General features: G+C 42.7%; 1 long non-coding RNA gene across 1 annotated transcript in view; it reads left to right on the top strand.

The window, feature by feature from the left end:
• Nucleotides 1-1,268: 1,268 nt before the first annotated feature.
• The window catches only part of LOC310759905, a 115,522-nt gene continuing 100,155 nt past the window's right edge, over nt 1,269-16,635 (top strand). The window contains exon 1 of the long non-coding RNA XR_014546630.1: nt 1,269-1,505. This is a non-coding gene — a long non-coding RNA (uncharacterized lncRNA). The remainder of the gene's footprint in view (nt 1,506-16,635) is intronic.

Here is a 16,635-nt window from a genome sequence, read left to right as displayed (position 1 = left end):
GAGAAGCCTTGGGATGTGGATGGGGGAGTTGAACCCTTTCTCTCTTGGTCACAGTCATGGGAAGATAAAAAAAGGAAGCCTCTCAAAAGCTGCGTTTCAGGGAAATCTGCTTTGGTACCAATGGGAGACAGAATGGAATGAAGCTAGGTGCTTTTCCTTGCCCTGGAGCCACAACAATGGCTGCAGAGGGCACTCTTTATATAGAAAAGAGTGCCAATTTACATTTCAGCAGCAGCAGCAGAATTAAGGGCAAAGGGGCATGGTGAAGTTTTCCCCAAGAAATTATCTCTTCTAGAGCAGATTATCCATTGTTTGAGAACTATGTGTTATATAATTAGCACTGAATCTGGCTTGTGCTAGTATAGTCTTAGCTGAGGGATGAATAAAATAAGAATAGCCTTTGTGTTGTCATCCGGAAGCACCTTTAAATTAATTGTAGGTCGTTAATGGCTGTGCCACAGAACGGCTAAGAAATGACAAGAATAAAGAGCCAGCTGAAGTATTTTAGGACAAATAATTTAGTGCTCAATATAACTACGAGTTCATTGTTAAACTATTATCATCTGTTTATCCTCCTTAGTAAAATGTGTTAGCAATCTATGGCTGGGGTAAAAAAAACAGTAATTCTTCATCTATATGACTTACAGTTGGTGAGGAACTGGAGAAGGAAGTGCTGTTGTTATTAATTTTCTGTATCTTTGTTTTTAGATATTATAATGTGGAGATTGTTCAATTTGGTTGTGTACTTTTTGATGTGGGGACACGGGTGGCACTGTGGTCTAAACCACAGAGCCTAGGGCTTGCCGATCAGAAGGTCGGTGATTTGAATCCCCAAGACGGGGTGAGCTTCCATTGTTCGGTCCCAGCTCCTGCCAACCTAGCAGTTCGAAAGCATGTCAAAGTGCAAGTAGATAAATAGGTACCGCTCTGGCGGGAAGGTAAACGGTGTTTCCGTGCGCTGCTCTGCTTTGCCAGAAGGAGTTTAGTCATGCTGGCCACATGATCCAGAAGCTGTCTGCGGACAAACACCGGCTCCCTCGGCCTATAGAGCGAGATGAGCGCGGCAATCCCAGAGTCGTCCGCGACTGGACCTAACAGTCAGAGGTACCTTTGCCTTTACTTTTTGATATGTTCCATTTATTCTGAATGACTACTTTTGTTATGTTCATGATTATGTAAATCTTTTCATGTCATAAGCTGGCTTGAACATGGTTTTAACTAGTGCTTTTTTCAAGAAAATTAGGTACTGGAACTCACCCTGAGGTTGTTACAGTAAGTGGCTGGGAGAGTCATGTTGAGGATTCATTCCCTGTGTTTGCAGTCATGGGATTTTTGTCTATCACATGACGGTGTATGTTTTCATTCCACAGAGTGGGAAGTGACAGAGACAGGATGTTTGTGTTACTGTGTTCTGTGAAGCGGCATTATTGTCCTTTGTTCTCTCTCTTTGCTGTCTGATGAGAAAGAAGAAGGAGCTAAGTCAGAATGCTCCGAGTGTTTTATATGTAAATAAAGTAGATTAGCCAAAATGCTGAGTTGCTGAGGTCTGTTATGTGAACTGCGAACACTCTGCAGATCCCTGAGTGTGCTGACGTCTGTTGGCATCAGTTGCTGTGATGTTCAAGCAGAAGAAAGCTTTTGAAGCTCCCGAATGATCGACCAGGAGGGAGAGAACATGCCAGTCGGGCATGTGTCTCTACCAGGGTCCTACATGAGAGTAGGACGATCCTAACAACTTGGGGCAGCTCTGAACAGATGCCGGTTTGACAACAGCCACAACCACTGCCCGCAGAGGTGCTAAAAACTACAGCAAGCTGTCTCCCTAGCTGGTTTGGGGGTCACCCCTGGTTCTAGTGCAGGTCAAAAAAATGCGCCCCTGTCAAATGCAAGGTGGGTCTTTTAAATGAGATTCAGAAGTAATACAGAACACAAGTGAGTGAGAAGATTAAAGATTTCATTCTAAACAGCAAGCAATATATACATACAAAGCAAGCACCTCAATCTGCCACTGGAAGCCCTCAAGAAGTGGCAAAGTGACTCGCTCAATTTGCATGGCCCTGTGGCCATCAGTCTGTGCACGAGCTTCTTAGACTCTGCCCAACACCATCTGATTTATAGATAGCTAGCCTGTTAGCCTGCATGGCTTGCTTGACTGGCTACATGCAGATTATCCATTGGCCACCTCTCCCAATGCCTCACATTCTCCAAACAATGTCTAACATCAAAGAAAGTGAAGGTACAGAACACTATCACTTCCTTCCACATATTAGGGCATTAAAGGCCGTCCTCAGCCATCAAAGAGCTTAACAAAAGATAGGGAAAAGGAAGGAACAGGGGGCAGGAAGGATAACCATGTCAGATCACTAATTCCTCGAAATACAAATAGATTCCGGCTAGATTTCCCATACAGCCCCTGTCCCCCTTGTTCTCTTAGATTCAAGTGGATGCCTAGGGCAGCTCAGAAGGGCCCTTGCACAGACGCATAGAAGCCTGGCTAGAAAGCTTAAAACCCGCCACTGCTCCACAGGAGATGGATTGAAGAAAAGGAAATATGGCCCCACTCAGTAGCTTGACCAATTGCAGCTAGGAGTGGTTAGGAGCTAGGTAGAATCATAGATCTAAAAAGAAGAAGAAAAAGGTATAGACGTGCATATGCTGGCTAGCTTCCTTTTTGACTTGAAATGTTCATTTTATATGCAATAACAGCAGCAAGAATATTATTGGCCCAAAAATGGAAGCAAGAAGAGTTACCGTCGATTGAAGAATGGAGGATGAAGTTAATGGACTATGCAGAATTAGATAAACTAACAGGAAGGATTCGAAACTGGCGAGACCAGAAATTCACAGAAGACTGGAGTAAAATTACGGACTATTTGAAAAGTAATTGTGAAGAACAGATGACGTTTGTAGGGTTGCAAGACGTTTTGTGAGGAGTATTATTAGAAGTATTGTAAAAATGGATAAGGGGGAGGATGATTTGTTAAGAGATGTAAAACAATATAAAGTTAAGAAATGCATAAGAAGTGGTTAAACGGTGGATCATCAGAGGTGCTGATGGAAGTCCAAAAAGATTGTATAAGTGATAAGCTTTGTGGTACATTTTATAATTTATAGGTTTACATTAATAAAAAAATATTATTAAAAAATGTTCATTTTGGGCTTCTCAGAAGCACATAAAAGCATGAAGCAGGTGGGGGAGCACTGGCCCACAATGGCACCCACCTAAGAGGTGTCAAAACTGTGCTCCAGTGTACTTTGGCTGAAAAAAAGCACTTGTTTTAACTATAAAATGGCAGCATATAAATAAAATGATGATGATGATGATGATGATGATGATGATGATGATGATGATGATGATAATAGGTGAGGTTCATGAGGGCCCTCACATTTCCAACTCTCTTTTGAATATTTGCATCCATCCCCAGTTTGAAGGCAACTATTTTTCTTCTTCTTTCTCTCCCCAGTTTTTGAGCCAGTCAAAATCAGCATGTTGCCACCCTGAGGAACTTTGGCTCACTTTGAAATGGCTGCAGTTTTGAAAGAAGCTTTGTAGAGAGTTAATTACCAGGTATTTCTGCTTCGCTAGTTTGCCACCTCTTTCCCTCTCGTAATCCAGATGAAGAGCTTGACCTACCATCTGCTATCTTTCGTAGTCCAGCGCCTTCACCAAAGAGGCTTTGTACAGTGGAAAATAACATTGTGTTAATATTATCAGTTAAAAGGAAAAGCGAGGGTAAATTTCCTTGTTACTTAGAAAGCGCGCGTGAATTTAGTGTGGCTGCTTTTATCTCCTGACTTAACGTTTTTACTGCTTCGCTGGAGCAGAGAAAGCATAAAATGAAATATTAAAGGGGGGTGGAAATGAAGGAAGGGAGAAATGCTATATGAAATTAAGAAGTAACGCAGATAGAGCAGAAGTTAGATGAGACCAGACAGATCTGTTTATTCAGAGAAGATAGTTAATAACCTAGTTTCATTCTGACATGCAGTCATCAGTTCCCGTTAAACCTTTCAGAATCAGCTAAAATCATGCCGAAAGTGATGAAAGGACCCTTGCTTTTCAGGCAAAAATGAATTTCTTTAACGTCAGCTTCTTTGTTAATTATTTCAATATGGCAAGCAAGAAATTCTTATCCTGGGTCTAAATTAAAGGTGGGCTGCACTGCCCAGGGCAGTTTAAAACAATTCTTCCCCCAAGAAAGTGAGGTGCTACACTTGTTAAGTATGAATGAATGAATTTATTAATACGGTCACAGACCAGCGTCAACACACACAATATCACAGATCATAAAAATATATATCAGAAATACAAAAGACAATATGAATATAACAAGGATTTAAATATAAAAATTAAAATTAATTATTAGCGTGCCCCCTGTAAATAACATTTAGGGGTTTAGTCACTATGGAATACCACTTGCTTCCTGCGATTGATTGCAGACGCACAGAATTTAGCTACATTTAATGTAGTCTTGGGATTCTTGTCCTCTAGCAGTAGTTTTAAACTATGGTGTTCCGATTCTTTCCTGGACTTTTGCAAAACAGGTGTAATAAAAGTCAAACGTATATCCTCATAGAAACGACAACGTAATAGTACATGTGAAGCAGTTTCAACTTCCAGCGAGCCACAAGGGCAGACCCGTGCTGTGTATGGTTTACCCTCAAATCTGCCCCTTGTTAAGTATCATTCTGGTCTTGGCAAATGTTGGGAGGGTGCTCTGCCAAGTTGCTACTACCTGTTTTGGATTTTATTTGGCCTGGAGCACTCTCTGTTCAGCCTGGAGAAAGAAATTCTCTCTCCCACCCCTTGGCTATGTAGTGTTAGAACAGGAACAGCCAACACTGTGCCCTCTGAATGTTTTGGAGCTTTCATCATCATCAGGACCAATGGAAGATGGGAGTTGAACTCCAACCACACCTGGAAGGGCTGTGTTGGCTATCCGTGTTGGCTCCTGCAGCCAATCGGAAGCCGCAGAAGCCCCGTTGGACATTCTGCTTCCAAAAGAACGTTCAAAAACTGGAATACTCACTTCTGGTTTTCAATTGTTTGGGAGGGAGAACATTCGACTCCCAAGACGTTTGGGAGCTGAAGTACAACTGTATAACAGTCACAAACACCACCTTTTAGATGTTTTTAGACAGTGCTATTTTAATAGAAAAAGAGGTGCCGGAACTCACCATGAATATTCTCTTAGAATGGCAATGATACCCACCTGAGAGGTGCCGGAACTGAGTTCCTGTGAGTTCCCCCTGAAAAACCACCTGTTTTTAGCTATGTGTATTTTCTTTTCATTTTTGTGAGCCACCTTGGGTTCTAGTTCCGGGAGAAAGGCAGAAACATTAATAATAATAATCTAATTTCTTGAGATCACTCACCCCTATATAACAATAATTTAGTTTCTTGAGATCATTCATCCCCAAATAATACTAATAATTTAGTTTCTTGATATAATCTCCAGTAAATTACCATCTGAAATGTTAAGGTAACAACCAAATCCTTAAGAACATTCAAAATAGCCTCAAGGCAAAATGCTTCATCCCACTTACCCTCTCTGAAGGACAAGAAGCAATTATATGTTGTCGTTGACTCTGTTGTTCAGCAGCGGCAATAATTAGCTGGGAGTTTGCTCGTGGAGTGATGTTGCAATTTTGAAGTTGAGAAATGTATCTTTGATGGGTAGGACACATAACAAATGCTGCAAAAACTGGGAAAATTGGTACTTGAGTGCAGAACAGCCAGGAGGAAAACAAAAAAAGGCTGATAATATGTAGGAGAAAATGAAAACCAATTAATCCTTTTCCACTGAGTAACTGATGAGTTAGTAAATCCTTCCTTGAACTACACAAATGTTTCTGTCTTTGCTCAAGGTATGGTGCATTTAACATTTCTCACACATAATTAATTTACTGTGTGGCTTCCTCCTTCTCCAGAGGTACACCATTTATTTTGTCAAGCTCAGAAACTGTGGCCATGATTCGACCAAAGCTCAGCATGTTTTCAATGTGAGAGTTAGGTATGCATTTGGTTTTCCCCCATTTACTTTGATAGAACTTAAAAGAGCTTAGCTTTGGGCTGGATGAAGCCCTATCTGTATACAGTCGTACCTTGGAAGTCAAACGGAATCCGTTCCGGAAGTCTGTTCAACTTCCAAAATGTTCAGAAACCGAAGTGCAGCTTCTGATAAGCTGCAATCAGTGTGTCGGACGTTTGGGTTCCAAAGAACATTTGCAAACCGGAACACTCATTTCCTGGTTTGCGGCATTCGGGAGCCAAAATGTCTAAGTACCAAGTCATTTGGGATCCAAAGTATGACTGTATGTGCATAAATTAATGCAGTCTCCTTTAGCCATTTTATCCCCCCTCTCCAAGAATTTTTGTGTGTACTTAGATTTACAGTGGTACCTCGGGTTAAGAACTTAATTCGTTCTGGTGGTCTGTTCTTAACCTGAAACTGTTCTTAACCTAAGGTACCACTTTATCTAATGGGGCCTCCCATTGCCACCACGCCGCTGCTGCACGATTTCTGTTCTCATCCTGAAGCAAGGTTCTTAACCCAAGGTATTATTTATGGGTTAGCAGTGTCTGTAACCTGTAGTGTCTGTAACCTAAAGCTTCTGTAACCCGAGGTAGTACTGTATACTTAGAGAAATTCACAGTTGGAAAATTTAGTGACCTCTCTTGCCCCTGCAGTCACTCTCTGGAAAGCCTTTTCAGAGGCTCTGGTAGATACTTCTGACCAATGTGGGCTGGGGTGTTTGGCATTACTGGGGAGGAATTCAGGTGGCCCCCTCCCTCAGCAGCTACTTAAAACCCATCTTCATTGTTCAGGAGGGCCTCTACCTTCCAAATGAGCTTTTAGGAAGGGATCAGATGGCTGCCCTGGGAAGGAAGAACTGTGAATTATTGCCTCCTTTGGGAAGGAGGTTGGGATATAAATTTAACCAATAATAATAATACGCTAAAGGTGCCAAGCACAAACAGTCCTAGACTTACTTGCCTGCAATTTGGCAGGCTTCATCCATTTCATTTTTATTTATTTTTTGTGGGTGGAGAAATTATAGCCAGGGTTATTTTTTATTATTTCCCATTAGTGAAACTAGGAGGACAAAATGGACTTGGATAGATCCCAAGCCAAACTGAGCAACCTACAGAGTTCTTGGGACCAAGACAGCTTGTTTTCTGAAGTGTTGAGTTGAAGTCCAAACCAGAAATCGTGTGGTCGCTGCAAGACACACCCCTGAGTGATTGCCAAACCTTCCCTCCTCATCCTCATATTGAACTCCAAGGCCTTACATGTGCTGCTGATAATTTGGCAATTGTATTAACTTCTGAGCCAGCTTTACCAGTTTGCAAGCAGCCTTTCCTTCAGCGGGAATAGAGTCAAGGTTGTAGCGGAAAAAAGGTTCCCCTGATCTTTGGTTTAATTTCCCCAGTCATCCATTGTTTCTGAAGGCTTGCTCCTGAAGACACAAATAGGTTTCAGATGTATATAGAGACATGTGACCTTTTGATTCTGCGGAAGAAAACAAGACACTTACCTGGAGGGGACTTTGCCCCTGATCATTGCAATGTCTGTAGAAAGAAGCATGTTTTGCTGCCTGAGTGACCAGGCATTTACATTGGGGATGAGACTTTAGGATGTATCGATTCAATCTCATTTTATAGAGTGCATTGCAACGTATTTTATTGTGCTCTTGCTGGAATCCCACCAGAGTCTTGCCTGGAGCAGGTGAGAAACAAAATAGCTACATTATAACAGCAGAGATGCATCAGATTTCTAGCTTTCGGCTGAAAAGTTTAAGAAAATCTTGGAATTCTGGTTGATTGATAGTTTCAGGAGGTGCGAGAGTACCAGCCTAGAATGCCCATCAGTGCTGTAGGTATCTTGTGTCCATATGGTGGGCAGATTGTTCCAGAAATATGCTCTGCCCCAGTAGATCCTGCCACCTGAGGTGGTCACCTCACCTTGCCTCATACGTGGGCCGGGGCTGAAGCCACCAGAGCAGGCAATGATCCACATACCTATAGCTTTTGCCCACAGTTCTAGAGACAATAGGCTGCTTGTAATGTATTGGGATAATTGCAGCTCTGTGAGGAATAGGGGCCTCCTTACAGCTCTCACAGAGGCAGTTTTAGGGTAGGACAACTGGTTTGCGCCAGGGACAGGGGAGCACTCGGACACAGCACTTTAAAGTGTAGACCTGTGTTTTGAAGGCTCAGGGCAAAAGATAAGTGTGGATGAGCCTTACCTAAAATATTTACTGGCATGCAAGAGCAGCGACAAATGGTGGAAGAAATGGTGCAGAGAGAAAACAACTGCCTAGTCCTTAGGCTTGGAAGCAGAGAATGCTATTGCTCTCACGTCTTAGCGGGGGGAAAGGTGTAGATTTCAATAAGTCGGCAGTGGGGAGACTTGTTTCTGAAAGATTAAAGTAGTATTTTAGGGCTACAGAGATTGGAAAAAACCTGGCTTAAGCAGAAAGTTGTCTTAATGACAGATTACCTAATTGGGCAAAAACTCATTACGTTCCCGGACTTTATTTAGGCTGCACCTTTACAGATTAGAGAATGAACCCACTTGTCAATTCATGGGCATGGCACAATGCCCTGGAAAATGGAAACAGGCAGCCTGAGAAGTAAAATAAGACATTGCATTCATTTGGGGATCTTTATTTTTAATGTTCTGTTTAATATACTTGGAGTGGGAAGTATAATGGAGCAATTCCAAGAGTGCTCTAATCATAAATCACAGGGAACTTTGGGAATCATAGCTCTGGGTGGAGGTAGGGGCTTTCTAACAATGCCCAGCACCCTTAACAGACTATAGTTCCCAGGATTTTTGGGGGATCGATGGCTGTTTAAAGTGGGATCACAGTGCCTTAAATATATGCTATGAATGTGGCCCTAATGCCATGACCCAATAATGACTTCAGTACTCTGACTAAAGCAGACGTTGTTGGGTATTTTTAATGCCAGGATATGAAAATAATGAGTAATACTATTGACATCCATTGCACTGTAAATCGGTTTAAATGTAAGTCAGCTAAATTGTGTTGTAGATCTGGTTTCTGTGCAACCGAACTTGCCATCTTGCATTCTATGCATCCACCCAAATGGATCTATCTGAGAGTGGCAGCTCTCTCTTATGGACCAACTATGCCTTTGTATCCTTCTCCTACATACACAACTATTGGGCTAGATAGCATTCCCCCCCCCATTGGGCATAGCTGACTGCAAGCTAGCATGGTAAGGCGAAACACAATATTAAAATCATTTCAGTATCCTCACCGTGACTATGGTGGTTTCTCACTGAGAATGTGCCTTCTTTCAAAAAATTTCTTACATGATTTCTTAAAATGCTCTGCTCAGCAATTCTCCAGAACATGGGTAGACAAACTAAGGCCTGGCGGGCGGATCCGGCCCAATCACCTTCTAAATCCTGCCCACGAACAGTCCGGGAATCAGCGTGTTTTTACATGAGTAGAATGTTTCCTTTTATTTAAAATACATCTCTGGGTTATTTGTGGGGCCTGCCTGGTGTTTTTACATGAGCAGAATGTGTCCTTTTATTTAAAATGCATCTCTGGGTTATTTGTGGGGCCTGCCTGGTGTTTTTACATGAGTAGAATGTGTGCTTTTATTTAAAATGCATCTCTGGGTTATTTGTGGGGCATAGGAATTCGTTCATTACCCCCCCCCCCATTATAGTCCTGCCCCCCACAAGGTCTGAGGGACAGTGGACTGGCCCCCTGCTGAAAAAGTTTGCTGACCCCTGCATCCAGACCCTCATAGTAGAATAACTGTCCATTTTGACAGTTCTCCTGATTTCCTGATCACTGGGGAGATAGTGATTTAAAACATGATCTGCCAATGATCCAAAGTGTGCAAAAGGCTATTGCCTGGTGGAAGCAAACATGCCAGAGAGCAAAAGATTTTTTGAAGTGCTAATCATGAGATAAATGGCTAAACCTTTGGTTACAGCAAATGTTCATGGTGGGTACCAAACGTCATGGGGTGAATGTGTTGAGAAGCTCCCAAGAGGTCCTTTTGGTAAGATCTATCACTGTAAATCTTGCTAGAAGACAAAAGTTGTCAACAGAGTTGAAAGAATTTTGAAGGATTTTTCAAGTGCACTCGGGAGAGTCCTATTTGACTGGCTGTACAGACGGATGCTAAACCCCCTTTATTATGTACTTTCAATGCTCTGCTGGTAGGCAGCTGCCTGAACTTCTTGAACATAATATTTGCCAGGGAAAACTGCAGCAGGAAGCATTAACCTTACAGACATTGTATTTGTGAACCAATTGCACAATTTTTACCCATGGCAAATAGTTCTGTTTTCCCTGATATGTGAGACATGATATTTCAGCTCTGCAGATCATTCATTCTTGAGTTGTTAGCAATGTTGGTAGATGCTTAGATAAATGCCAGAGTGAATAACCTTTCATGGGACAGGTATAAACTCACTCCTGAGCAGAATGAAACAGGGATGCATTAATAACACAGCCATTCTGATAAAGCACATTGTTGAAATTATTTATAAGGCTTTGCTTCTGTTTCCCAAGCTACTGATAGCTGAGCAACATTTATTTCCCATGTTAAGATAGGAGGCTTGCTTCATTCTCACACTGGGGAAGATTTATTTTTAATGGATGTGAAGATAAAAACTACCTGCATTCCATGGAACTCATGGGTCTGTGCTGAGGCACTATGCTGGGTGTGGCTCCTGTGTAGCAGAAGACAAGTCCAGAACAATGAATCACAGAACCGATAAAGGGTAATCTGCTGTTTGTGTGTCATGCTGATGATGGGTGGGACCAGAGTGTGACCATCTCCACTTCATTCTTTCATCTACCCCATGGGTAGGCAAACTAAGGCCTGGGGGCTAGATCCGGCCCAATCACCTTCTAAATCCGGCACACGGACGGTCCAGGAATCAGTGTTTTTTTACATGAGTAGAATGTGCCCTTTTATTTAAAATGCATCTCTGGGTTATTTGTGGGGAATAGGAATTTATTCATCCCCCCAAAAAAATAGTCTGGCCCACCACAAGGTCTGAGGGACAGTGGACCGGCCCCCTGCTGAAAAAGTTTGCTGATCCCTGACTACCCCATCAACTATCTATCATCTATCTATATCTATCTATCTATCTATCTATCTATCTATCTATCTATCTATCATCTATCTATCTATCATCTATCTATCTATCATCTATCTAATCAATCAATCATCTATCTATCATCATCCCCCCTCTCCCTCTCTCATGCTGAACAAATTATAAGATTTCTTTCTCTTCTATCATTCTCAGTGGCTTTCCCTTTGCTTCTCTCCCCCTCCCCCAAATTAGCTTAGCTTGATCTCTAAGTCATGGCTTCTCCTCTCCATGGTGCTCTTCGATCTTTAATAACTTTTCAGTCTCGTTCCTCTTTTCATATGGGATCAACAGCTTACTGTCCTGTCTCTCCAGAAGCATAAATACAGTCCTCTCAAAACCGTTAGCAATTTTTATATATATTAAAAAAGCAATTAATAAATATGTGTGGGCACCCCAGTTGACTTCGGGGCCACTGTGCACAAACCATTTCCATCTTGCATTAGCATCTTGGTGAATCCGGAGTGGCAGTGGGCACGCTGTTAAAAATAATTATTATAATTAATGTTTTGTTTGATAGGAAAATTTGTGTGCACTCTTCACACGGTGCAACCCTGCGCTTAGCTGCTGTAAAGTTAATATGCCTGAATTGCTTACTCTTCCAACACGGACGAAGTAAGGGGGCAATTGCTCTGTGACTCTTGCCTGGACGGGAGGAAGAACGAAGAACAAAATTGAAGCTGCGCCATTGAACTTGAAGAAGAGGATTAAAATGAAAGCTGGCATTACAGGCTTTCGCTAAGACTGCGAGGAAACATGGAGCAAGTGCAGCTATCTTTTGTGTATGGTACAATTAGCTTAAGGCATCACCTGATAACAATAGGATGGTTTGGGAGGAAATTAGATGCTAAGAGGAGGAAAAAAATCATCATTACTCTTCAGAGGAAGTAGGAGCATTATCCCCGCCCCCAAAAGGGGTGGGCTTATCCAGTTCAGTGCTGTCTATATTGGCCAGCAACAGCAACCTGACACCTTTTGAATGAAAAGCATATGCATCCCTAAGATATGCCCATCCTCAATGGATAGAATGAATTCTATTCATTCATCTTGCTATAGTAGATGTCTGCTAGGATGGTGTAGGATTGTTAGTATAAGGAGGAATGCCCCATTGGGTGTTGGGGGCAGTGCATTAGGCCTTAGCCCTAGCTCAGAGGGTCAGATACTGCACCACACGTCACTTACTCCAGCTTAACCTTCAACCCTGGCTTGCACCACTGCAGGACCTTTGCTTGCTACTCCCTGGAGGGGCTCCAGCAGTTGGGCTGGGAGGTGGCACATTGGATAGCAGGTGTGCTCTCCAACCACTGGTCCTCTAGCTTTGTCTAGCTCAGTCTTCTGAACTGATTGCCAGAGGCTCTTCATGGTTCCCAATAAGGGTCTCTCCCAGTCCTACTTGCTGAAGCTGAGGACTGAATCTGGGGCAGATCCTGTACCACAGAGCAATCCACTTAAGCTATGAGCCTTCCAAAACTATATCCTTTTTCAGGAAAGAGAAAAGTCTCAATAAAGGCAGGATTATTACTATTTAACTTGAAAGTGTTCTCATGTTTAATAACTTCCACCATATGTGTTTTCTTCTGTAGGGAATATTATATCAGATTGGTACAGTCAATTTTTCTGTCACCCGAATATTTGAAAGCAAGTTGTTCAAGATCGCATGGAACCATCCCAGTTTCCAACTCATGCACATTTCGATACTGACTTGCCAAAATCTGTGCGTTCCTTCTGTTGGGGCCTCATGCCAGTTCAACTCTACTATGTAAATAGCATGCTTATTTATCTGAACTTTCAGCTTCTCTGGAGTGACTGATGCTCTTTCAAAATATTTAAACTCTAATCACACTGAAATCTGCCAACATTTTTATATAATCAGGCTGGGTAGGAGATGTAGGGACAGACCTCTCTAATAGGGCTTGAAACATTTTCATAAGGCCTTCTCCCTGGCAGAAACTACACATTGTGCCAATTTCCCATTGAGGAGTCTGAGACTGGAAGTCCCAGTCTTATCCCTGGCAGGCAAATGTGTTAAACTGGGGCCTGTAAAATATTTGACTTGCCTTGTTCTCCTCTGATCTGCCCCAGATGTAAGTTTATGGATACCTATAAGACGCACCAGACCATAAGACGCACCTAGTTTTTGGAGGAGGAAAACAAGAAAAAAAATATTCTGAATCTCAGAAGCCAGAACAGCAAGAGGGATAGCTACGCAGTGAAAGCAGCAATCCCTTTTGCTGTTCTGGCTTCTGGGATAGCTGCGCAGCCTGTATTTGCTCCATAAGACGCACACACATTTCCCCTTACTTTTTAGGAGGGAAAAAGTGAGTCTTATAGAGCAAAAAATACGGTACTTGGAACATAGGGGAGAAGCAGGGTCCTCCTTGACTTCCTTATCACCTTTTTATTTTCCCCAGTATAAAAATCCAAGTGCATTATCCCCTTTCACACAATTAAAAATTGACCAGTTTTGAACTTCAGGCTTGCAAGGGAGGAAACTGCCATCTTGGGGCCACCAAAAGATGCTAAGACTCAAGGGACAGCCATAGCTCAGACACTTTATATCTAAAGTGTCCATCCCTAGCATTTCTAGGTAGGGTTTAGGAATGTCCTCTGGTCTGAAATACTGGAAAGCCACTCTCAGCCAATACTGAGCTAGGGGGACAAATGCACTGTATAAGGCAATTTCTTGTACTCCTAGATCAGAGACAGCCCATGTGGTACCCAGATATTGTTGGACTCCCACCATCCTTGACCATTGGCCATTCTGGCTGGGGCTGATGGTCCTTGGAGTCCAATAGTACCTGGAAAGCTAAAGTTCCCTGTCTGTAGAATATATGCTTCCTCAATGCTTCTAAGGCCGTTCTTGCTGCAAGTAGCCAAGTACAAGGGTTGCAGATGTGAAGGGTGTTCCTGCCATTCTTAGTGGTTGTATTATTATTTATTTTTCATGACATTCATATCCCATTGCCTGCTAAACAGCAGCCTATTAAGGGAGAAGGGGGAGTGACTGCACCTGCAGCTGATCAGGCTTCAAGGACTCAGAGGAGAAGGCACTGATGAGAACCAGCTGGCTGCAGCCTTCTTAGGCAGAGCTTCCAGCAGCAGTCAGATGCTGGAAACAACGCTTGTAGTTCCTGGCCCTACCTGACTGCATCCTGCTGACTTGACCCTTGACGCCATGATCATTGGGTTCCCTAAGCCCTGGACCATCTGACAAATGCAGGTGGCTGTTTGCCCAACCCTAGGACTGGACCTGACTTCAGATGCCAACTCTGCCTCTAGACAAGTACAGCTCAGAATCTCTCCCAAGCCACTGAGCTCTGCATGTTGTTGCTCAGCAACAAGACTACAACACCATATTTCCTCCAAGGATCTCAAGGTATCATACGTGGTTCTTCCCTATTTAATCTTTACAGCAACCCTGTGATGTAGGTTAGGCTGAGAGATGGTAGCGATGGTAGAGATGGTAGCTCACCCATTGTGAACCACCCTGGGATCTTCGGATGAAATGCTGTATACAAATTCAATGAATGAATGAATGACATTTCCCAACAAGGTTCATGGCAAAATGAAGAATTCAACCTAAGTCTTCCTAGCCCATTCACACAACGTTGGGTGTTGGCATCATCAATTTCCTGGGGTTATATATACTGGTGCGAAAGCTAGTCAGCCTGCTCCTATATCTGTATGATAAAACCCGCCGAAAACCAACCCTCTCCCTAGCCTAGGTTGAGAATTGCCTTGGTTCTGTTACAGTAGTCCTGTTAATCTCAACTTTTATTGTGAAAAAGAGAGGAAACGGGATCCCCGGAAACTACTTAATCCTTTGCAATTAAACCAGTTGGTGAATAGGCAGAAAGTGACAAAAAATAGCTTTCAAAGGGAACAAAGCAGGCTAAGTAATTGATTGTTTTAAGTTGTATTTCTTGCAGCCTAATATTGGATTTTCTTTCTGTCTTTAGAGAGGGCAAGAGTACACAAGTAAAGGAATGAGGTCATTCCACTCAATTCCAAGCTGTCTTTGTTCTTATTTAACTGGGATGACTGGTGTCAGGTGCCTTTTTGCCCTGGGTGCCATTTCAATTTAAAATGGAGAAGTTTTAAGACATGGTTCTTAGAGGGGTGGGGGGGTCTTTCCTTTAGAACAAGCATAGAAACACCACCGTGCCAGGAGATGTGTGACTTGGCGGTCGATGTCTGATTCCAGCTATCTAGTTGGAAGCTGAAGTTGCAGAACTTTGTCGCTTGCATCTTCTGGGCTCAAGAAGAGGTGAGCTACACAACCAGGAAATCCGGGGACTGGATTTTACAATAATGTGAACCCAATAACACACACCAATACTAACATTCCAGTAATAATCTGCAGTATCGAAGATATACAAGCTGGTATAGTACACAGGACTAGCCAGGAAACAAAACCACAAAACCAGGAAGCAAGACGCACCTTTTGCTGTGGTTAGGTCTTATAATTATAGGTATTGTAATAATAATGCTGCCAGAGTAAACATGGAGTCAGAATTGCCATCTTGGTCTGTTGCAGGTTCTGATGGATATGCCAAGATTTTTATGAGGCCTGTTCTTGCTAGTGAGTAGGTGTTTTAGGTTAAGAGGCTGTCTTTAACAAGCAGAAGCCTACAACCCAAGGGCCTTTCAATTAGAAGGACGTTCAGATGTGTAGTCCCATTCTGGCAGTAGCAAACGCTCCAAGTGTCCTTATTTTCCAGGAACAGTCCTGGAATTGTGAAAGCCATCCCAGCTTCTGATTTGATCCTGCAATGTCCCTATTTTCTCCTTTAGTGCTACCGCTGCTGAGCTTCCAGAGGGGGATGAGCTGCTATTTGTCCTGAGAGATGGCGGCAGCAGCAGTGGTGTCTGTGAGGGAGCATACCATGGCCTCTCCATGGCTGCCACTGCTGGCTTCCTCCCTTGTAACCAAACAAACCCCTGTGTTGCAAAGAGAACGTCAGCAATGTCTGACGTTCAGCAAATATGATGTCCAACACTAAACAGTGATTCCGGACTACTGTTTCATAGATCAGTGGATCAGTGACTACATTATTACATGAGCACTGTTCCACAGCATTTGATATTTTCATTTACATACATTCATTCGAAATAAGATGGGTTTATGAAACAATTCTATATCTTCCCACCACACTGACGAAGAATTCTACGAAACAGTAGTCAATATTCGGAATCACTGTTCAGTGTTGGACATCATATTTGCTGAATACACAAAGCTTCACAGCTTGTCTTTCACTGGACAAAGTCTGGTACCTTGCCTCATTTAAAGATTTCCAGAGACTTTGAGACTAAAGATTTCATTTTGGACTTGTTATGGTTTGAAGGAATTCTATAAAAGTTTGTCTATTGCATATGTACATGGTCATCGTGTTGCTTAGACATTGCTAGCTTGCTCCCTTGGGCAGCCCAAAGTGGCTGCTGGAGGGTGGGCGAGGAAGAGAAAAGGCTGGCGCTCAGCCTA

Source organism: Podarcis filfolensis (genome assembly GCF_964270895.1).
Source record: "Podarcis filfolensis genome assembly, chromosome: 3".
Classification (NCBI taxonomy): domain Eukaryota; kingdom Metazoa; phylum Chordata; class Lepidosauria; order Squamata; family Lacertidae; genus Podarcis; species Podarcis filfolensis.
Note: the sequence above shows the minus strand (reverse complement) of the source record. Positions and strands in the feature narration are given on the sequence as shown.